General features: G+C 42.0%; 1 protein-coding gene across 1 annotated transcript in view; it reads right to left on the bottom strand.

Moving 5' to 3' along the window:
- The window catches only part of AGPAT4 (1-acylglycerol-3-phosphate O-acyltransferase 4), a 61,866-nt gene that overhangs the window by 31,408 nt on the left and 23,100 nt on the right, over window positions 1-7,358 (bottom strand). The window lies entirely within an intron of this gene.

The raw sequence follows: 7,358 nt of genomic DNA on the forward strand, positions 1-7,358 counted from the left end.
CCTAGTGACTGTCATACAGCTCTCACCTTCCTGTTTGCTCATGCCATTATCAAACACAGGCAAGAAGCGGGCTTTGTATTTGTTTTGCTTGTAACTATAAGGCTGACCACAAGACTTGTGAATTAAACCTTTATTTAGCAAAGTCTGAGGCATAGGAAATAAAGGTGAGTCAGTAAAGCCAACAAGCTCAGATAGCTCTATCTCCATGGAGATGGAAAAAGAAAAACTAAAAGCAGTGGCTCTCCTCAAGCAACCCTCAAGCAACTCATGTCCAGGAAGACCATGGGACTAATGAGAGCTGTCTGTCAAAATGGAAAGATGAGGAGTTAAGGGACACGTTTGCTTCCTGTCAAAGCTATCACAAAACTTCTGCACCAAAGCAAAGATCAAACATGAGGGGTTATTATTTGTTAAGTGAAACATATCCCCTTCTCAGAGCATATCTGTGCCATATGAATGGCTCTGCTAGAAGGCGGAGGCATCTGAGATGCTGTCCTGGCTTCAGGCAAGCCCGAAAGCACCACAAATCCTCACTCACCTCAGGGAAGATCAAAACCAGGCCAGTATTTGAGACTCGTCTGAAATCCTTGCAATTTAGGTCCCCTACTGGCCTCAACTACTGACCAAAACCAGCAAACAGCTAGGAACAAGTCATCTACATTTTCAGTCATCATTAGCGAAATTAATTGCCCGAAGCTTTTAGATGACATTGTGCTGTACACTGGAGAACAGGCATTAGTGACATGAATGAATTTTATCTAGTAATGTTACAGCCAGACTATCAGACAATCTCTATTCAAATAACATTATCTTAATATGTTAAAACCATGTTTATGATATGGATAAATGACTGACTTGTCAGTCACCCTGTTAATTTCTGATCAGGGCAGGTAACTGCTACCATGGCAGGAGCACATATTATTCAATATATGTTATTATGCATCAAAACAAGTCAGAGATGTGGAGAGAGACCTAAAGTTAACTGCACAATGATTTCACTGGCTGGAAACCAATTTCCCAACGAAAGCAAAGATGTTCACATCTCAGCAAGAAAGCCGTAGAGATACGGAAGTGCACACACAGCTGCGCTTCCAGACTTCCCCTGCTAGGAGCTGCCTTGTGACACACATTCACAATTTTACATCTTTCCAAGGGTGTAGCTTTCTATTAGATTTGTATTGGAAACAAAAGCCTTCCACTGCCCAAAACACAAGAAAATTGCATAGTAATTGGGGGAAAAAAATACACTGTAATTTGCAAACCTTTACAGAATCTACAGTCACATCCTGGGGCAGAACACAGAGAAAAGAAAAAATGTTAAGTGACAAGATTAGTTTGTCTTTTGCTTAACTGGGAACCGAGCTAAGAGGAGAAATAACTGTCAGATGGGATTTTCTCTTTTTTAACCTCTACTGCCATTAAAGCTGTACCCTAAAACAAATACGTAGAGATGGTGCTACAAAGATGATTAAGGGAGTGGAGCATCTCCCTTATGAGGAACAGCTGAGGGAGCTGGGTCTCTTTAGTTTGCAGAAGAGGAGACTGAGGGGAGACCTCATTCATGTTTATAAATATTTAAAGGGTGAGTGTCACGAGGATGGAGCCAGGCTCTTCTCGGTGACAAACAATGATAGGACAAGGGGTAATGGGCACAAGCTGGAACACAGGAGGTTCCACTTCAATTTGAGAAGAAACTTCTTCTCAGTGAGGGTGACAGAGCACTGGAACAGGCTGCCCAGAGAGGTTGTGGAGTCTCCTTCTCTGGAGACATTCAAAACCCGCCTGGACGCCTTCCTGTGTAACCTCATCTAGGTGTTCCTGCTCCGGCAGGGGGATTGGACTAGATGATCTTTTGAGGTCCCTTCCAGTCCTTAATGTTCTGTGATTCTGTGATTCTGTGATTCTGTGATTCTGTGACTGCGAGGCCCTCTTGAAGAAAAAGCCAACTTTACCTGATAGAAAACAACTTCAAAGCCATTCCACTTCACATGTGGGGGGTTTTTTTGTCTTTTTGTAAGGAATTTGAACAAAACAGTAACTCATCACAAATCTCACTATATAGGTGTGCCACATGTACAGAGCTCTTCAGTTACATATTTTCAGTCACAAATCCATTCCAAAAAAGTATAGACAAAAATATTTCTACATGTTGTTTGATTCTTCAGGCTTTACCTATACAGAACTTTTGCTTGATTAAATGCTACAGAAATAGGTCCCTATTCCTCACCCTGCATCCTCATTTGTCACTGACGTGCTCATGCAGTTGCTGCAGAAACACAAAGTAGGCACTAAACATCTCTGTAATAAGTACAATGAATACCATCTGACAGCCTTTTAACTTCTTAACCTGTTTCTTCTCCTCATCTTCTCTACTTTTTCTTTCCCCTTCTTCCCAGCCTCCTTTCTTGTTGTGGTTCTCAAGCAATGATAAGTGGTGTCACTCAGCACTGCTCTTGCATGATGCCACCAGCTCACTTCCACAACCTGCCACAGAAATTTATTACCCAGAAACCTGCTGTGGTGGCTCAGCAGCACAAGGTCACTCACACACACGTTCTCCTTCCCTCCTTCACAGTGTAGATGATCAGTGCAAGTTTCCTTCTCTTTGTACACCAGTCAGACTGTATAACTAAAACCAATTTATATGTGGGGAAAAAAAATATTTTGCTTCCAACCAGGGCTGGTCCAAGATTTCCAAGGCTTTACCCCATCTCCTTTCATGAGGTTTTGGAGTTTGAACATCACAACTGAGCTAGTAAATTCACATTCATCCACATCATGGGGGTTTGTACCTCGCAAAGCAGCTCCTCAAGTGACACTTCCACAAAACTAATGCAAAGGAGGGGGAAAACCCAAGAGAAATCTCGTCCCTGCTGGGAAGGCAGAGTCCTTGCAGTATGTTACAACCAGCTTCAGAAGACGCTGATGACAGGAACCTTCAAATGTCTAATACAGATATTCTGTCTGCTTAAGAATTTTGACGTTTTCTACCTTTTTGAAATTAAAAACCCCCTCATCCTGCTACACTGAATGGCCCCGACCTCCTGCAAGAACAGACTGCTTCCTGGCCCTTCAAGCCTCAGTGCCTGCACTAACAGAACCAATAACTTAAAAGAATAAATCTCTAAGGCTGACCTGAACTATAACTAGCTATATGAAAAACATCTAAGGAAAGAAAGGAAACACACACAGAGTTTACTGAGACTTGTCATTTTCCACCTCAAAATTTTGCAAGAATTAGTCATTAAAACGGTTAGCACTGTTCTTCCATAGAAGTTGTTAGTAATTCCTTTAGCCAACTATTCTTGATAAGCCATGGAAACATTTGTTCACAAGATTAACCATAAAAAGCCTATTTTAAAATGCAACTAAAAGCACAGTTATGTACTGACTCAGTAAGTACAATAATTTGAAGATCTCAAGTAAGTACATAAGCTGTTTTAAAGAGCAATAGAATTGTTTCCCTCTGACATTCTTCATTTTCTTTCACCTATGTATCAAGGCAACTCCATGAAATAGAACTCAGAAAATTCCTGTATCTCCAATACAAACGAGAAGAAAAACAAGCGGGCAAGCTGTGACCACCATTTCAAAGACCAGGCAGGGCGAGTGGCTGTGTGATGAATGAGTACATTGCAGAGAAGACTGGGGAGAGCATTTTGAAAAAATGTATGTAAAAATAAGGCTAAAGACAGACTGACAGATAGTGTAGTTCAGTCCATTCCTGTCTGTGAAAGAAAGACTTACAGTAAGTTACTAACTTTCCAGATTTTTAGACTACTTCTACTAGGTGCACCTCCTAAACATTATCCATAGAACAGGTAACTAAGAAAAGCAAGTCTATTATCTTCTTTGGACTACTCAAAAGCCCTCTGAGTACCACAGACAGGGTTAAACTCCTGAATGATACGATATTTACTGCAAAGTTCCAAGTACTGGTGACTCCACAGCCTCCTTACACAAGCTATTCTAGTGCTTCACAATGCCATCTAACCTGACCAGTCATTTATTTCTGGTCTTTATTCCCTTCTCAACAGGAGCTACAAGTAATTATGAGTAAAACTTGAAGGCGGGAGTTCTGCTCTAAGCTTGCACTGATTAGGTACATGAAACAATTCGAGCTTAGAGCTGGAACATTATTACAGGTCTACAAGAAAAATTTTAAAAATAACATTATTATTTTGAAAGCATTTCTATGTTTCCTGTGAGGGGAACAAAACGCTATTTTTCAAAAAATTGCAGGTGGAAAGTCAAACAATGCCTTCACCCTTTCCCCAAAATGACAGGGGAGATCATTCACAGAGCCCAGCCAGACAAGGCATCAGCTCTCAAGCTTCAAGCAGATTCCCTCTCATTCTTTACTCTGGATGAGCAACACATGCAGGTGTGCACATGAATACCAATGAAGTGAAGTGGAGTAACCCAATCCACTCCAAGACAGAGGTCCTGGTCTTCAGCCTGTAGAAAAATGCATAAATCAACTGGTTTAAACAGAAGAGAAATCCAAAATCCAGCCCTCTCTTGCCTCAGTGCCACCACTCATTACCTACCCTCTCATCTACCATAGGTGGTGATATAATCACTGTTGTCTTTGGACTTCTTTTCTCCTCCTTTAAAGCTGTTTTGCAGCAGCAAAAGGTGGGAGGCAGATGGGGTGAAACCATGGACATAAATTTAAAAACAAAAACCCAAAACCTTTCTCTATTGCCTGCAGGTCTGCTTATGGAGATTTCTGCCCAGTCCCCACAGGAGATCCTGTAAGTAACTCCCTTGAATAACACTTCAATGAATTACATGGTTGTGCTTTTAGGCACAAAAATCATCAACAGAGAGGAAGGTAGGAATGATAACGCTTAATTCCCCACCCATCACAATAAATTACTGGTTGTGCTTGCAAGGAAGAAGATAAACACAGCCCAGCCCTTTCATATATTCAGGCTCTGAGACCCGTTTATTTCAGCATTTGCTTGCAGGAAATTCTTTTAATGTACTTCTCTTCACCACTCACATTCCAACTGAGACAACGTGCTGCTTTTGCCACAAATGACCGAGGTCAGTATAGGATGTGCTGATGAAAGGAGTCAGTACCAACAAACAGTGAAAGACAGCATGGTACTTGACAAGTTCCCACGATACCAACGTTTGCTCTGTATGGGCATGAAACGAGGCAGTTACACCTCTTACGGATGTGGTTTCTTGTTGTCCAAAACACCATCAGCTTTTTCCTACTGTGCACAGAGCACCACCCCAGAGGAACTGCTTAGCTAAGAAAAAATGGTTACAGTGCATCCACTGCAAGTCACTGTGCAAAAGGAACAGCAGTCTCATTTCAATACTTTCTTTTAAGCAACTTCCTATATACACACACACTGAAAATATTTTTTCATGCGTCCTTGGCCTACTACTATGTTTTATTATTTTTAAGCCTGTACATCTTTAATTTAAGAAATACTGTCCCTACTTAGCTCCTTTGAGTAAACCTTTTCACTGTTAAGATCGGTACGTTATGACCATTAATATTATAAAGACTTCAGTGTTCAGTTCTTCATGGGAATTAGTCATCAGCTGGAGGGAGATGACAGCCAAATGAAGTCCAAAAAGCTACCAACTCCAGCTAGCAAGGGATCTCCAAGAGTTTTTGGGAAGAAGTTACTAATGCTCTTACAGAAGAGGGTTGAGAAGAAGAAACATACATCTGTCCTGAGCACACACACATGCATGTTTTCCATGCTGGTGGATTCCCATGAGCAACTTCTGCTTCCTTTCTAAGAAAGCCCAGTCTGTAATATACTAAAACCAGTCAGAGGATAGCTGGAAAGGATGATTATGACGTGCGGTTCCTGTCACCTCCATGATGCCTGTGGACCTCCAACTAACATCAGTGTTCCACAGACGATTCCATCTTTCTCTGTCCTGTATCTCAACTCTCCCTAAAACCACAGGTACCAACCCTTTTTCCTCTCACAGGCTGATGGATGAATAGATAATCTTTCTGAATTTAACTTGAAGATTGCAGATTTTCTTTTAAGCTTGACAAAGGGTTTCTGCATGTAAATCCTTTCCAGTTTTCCAGGTATGTCAACTGTCCAAGCAGAAACAATACTTTTGACTGTGAATCATTTATATTATCCACTTTTCTTCATTCTATCACAACTATCTTTAGCCAGTCAGATAACATCATTCCAAACAGTAAAGATCAGATACACTGCAGCCTCCTGTTATCCATCCAGACAGGCATTGTCTGCTGCAGTTCTTCCTAATGTCTAACAAATAGCACTTCCCACAAATAATCCCCACCACCCCCAGGAAAAGCAGGGTGGGCTCCAGATGTCAGTACTGATTTAGCAGCACTAACCTACCCTTGGAGCTTGCACAAACTGTCTGTTTTAAGCAACCAGCATGATTCTCTACCTCAGCTACTATATGCACACAACTATTTCTAAAGTAAATCTGAATTTCAAAATGAAGGATTTATACACTACACATCACCTTCTTGAAGTTTACCGTAGCTTTCTGGCATACACTCCAATAATATGTTCTGCTGAGGTGGCCTGTTAGGATGCAGAAGGCATTCTGGAGAAGCATGCTCAGAGGAGTGGTTCTGGCCCAACTGTTATGCGAGGTCTGTACTACAAAGCAGCTTTCCTGAATGAGAAATGTACATAAGCAGTGTCAGGAAAAGTTTTGCTCTGTCCTTAGTAGAAGGAAGCATCCTGTCTCAGCGAGCTGTAGCTGTGGTCAGGTTTCCATGAATATTAAATTATGCTTTTTACTAAATTATTCAGTATTTGATGTATACAACCCAGGAAGTCCAGTATGTTCATCTGTACAAGCACTGACAGGCATAAGAGACAAGTGCTGGGAGAAAAAACATGAACAGAGTAGGTAAGAAACAACTTAACAGAAGGTGTTAAGTGTCCCACAGTGATCAGTAATACAGCATTTGATAATCCTTGTCAGTTAGTTTAGCTTGGGCTTGCACAGCAACAGTTTTCTAAGGAGACAATGAAACAACTTTCATACTCTGGCACACAGATTGTATTGGGTTTTTCTGTGAGGGGTTTTTGGTTGTGTCTTTGGTAACGGGTGAAGGGCTATGGAGATGGCCTGTTAAGAAGCTACCTGAAAAGCTCCCCCTTTTCCTTTTTCAGACCCACCTCTGACCAGGGCCAAGCCAATCAGTGCCCCTGGGAATTCATGTATTTAAGGGGGGTGCAGGGCATGCCTCGCTCTCTCTCTAACATTGGCCCTGACCAGCGCAGCCCCAGGCGCAGGTGGCGCGGCCCCGGCCCTGGCCCTGCCCGGCTGGGCTTGGTTGGCCCGGACCACGACTTAAGCCCTGCTGCAGCTCCATCCCA

Source organism: Mesitornis unicolor, unplaced genomic scaffold, assembly GCF_000695765.1.
Source record: "Mesitornis unicolor isolate BGI_N332 unplaced genomic scaffold, ASM69576v1 scaffold15375, whole genome shotgun sequence".
Taxonomy (NCBI): Eukaryota; Metazoa; Chordata; class Aves; order Mesitornithiformes; family Mesitornithidae; genus Mesitornis; species Mesitornis unicolor.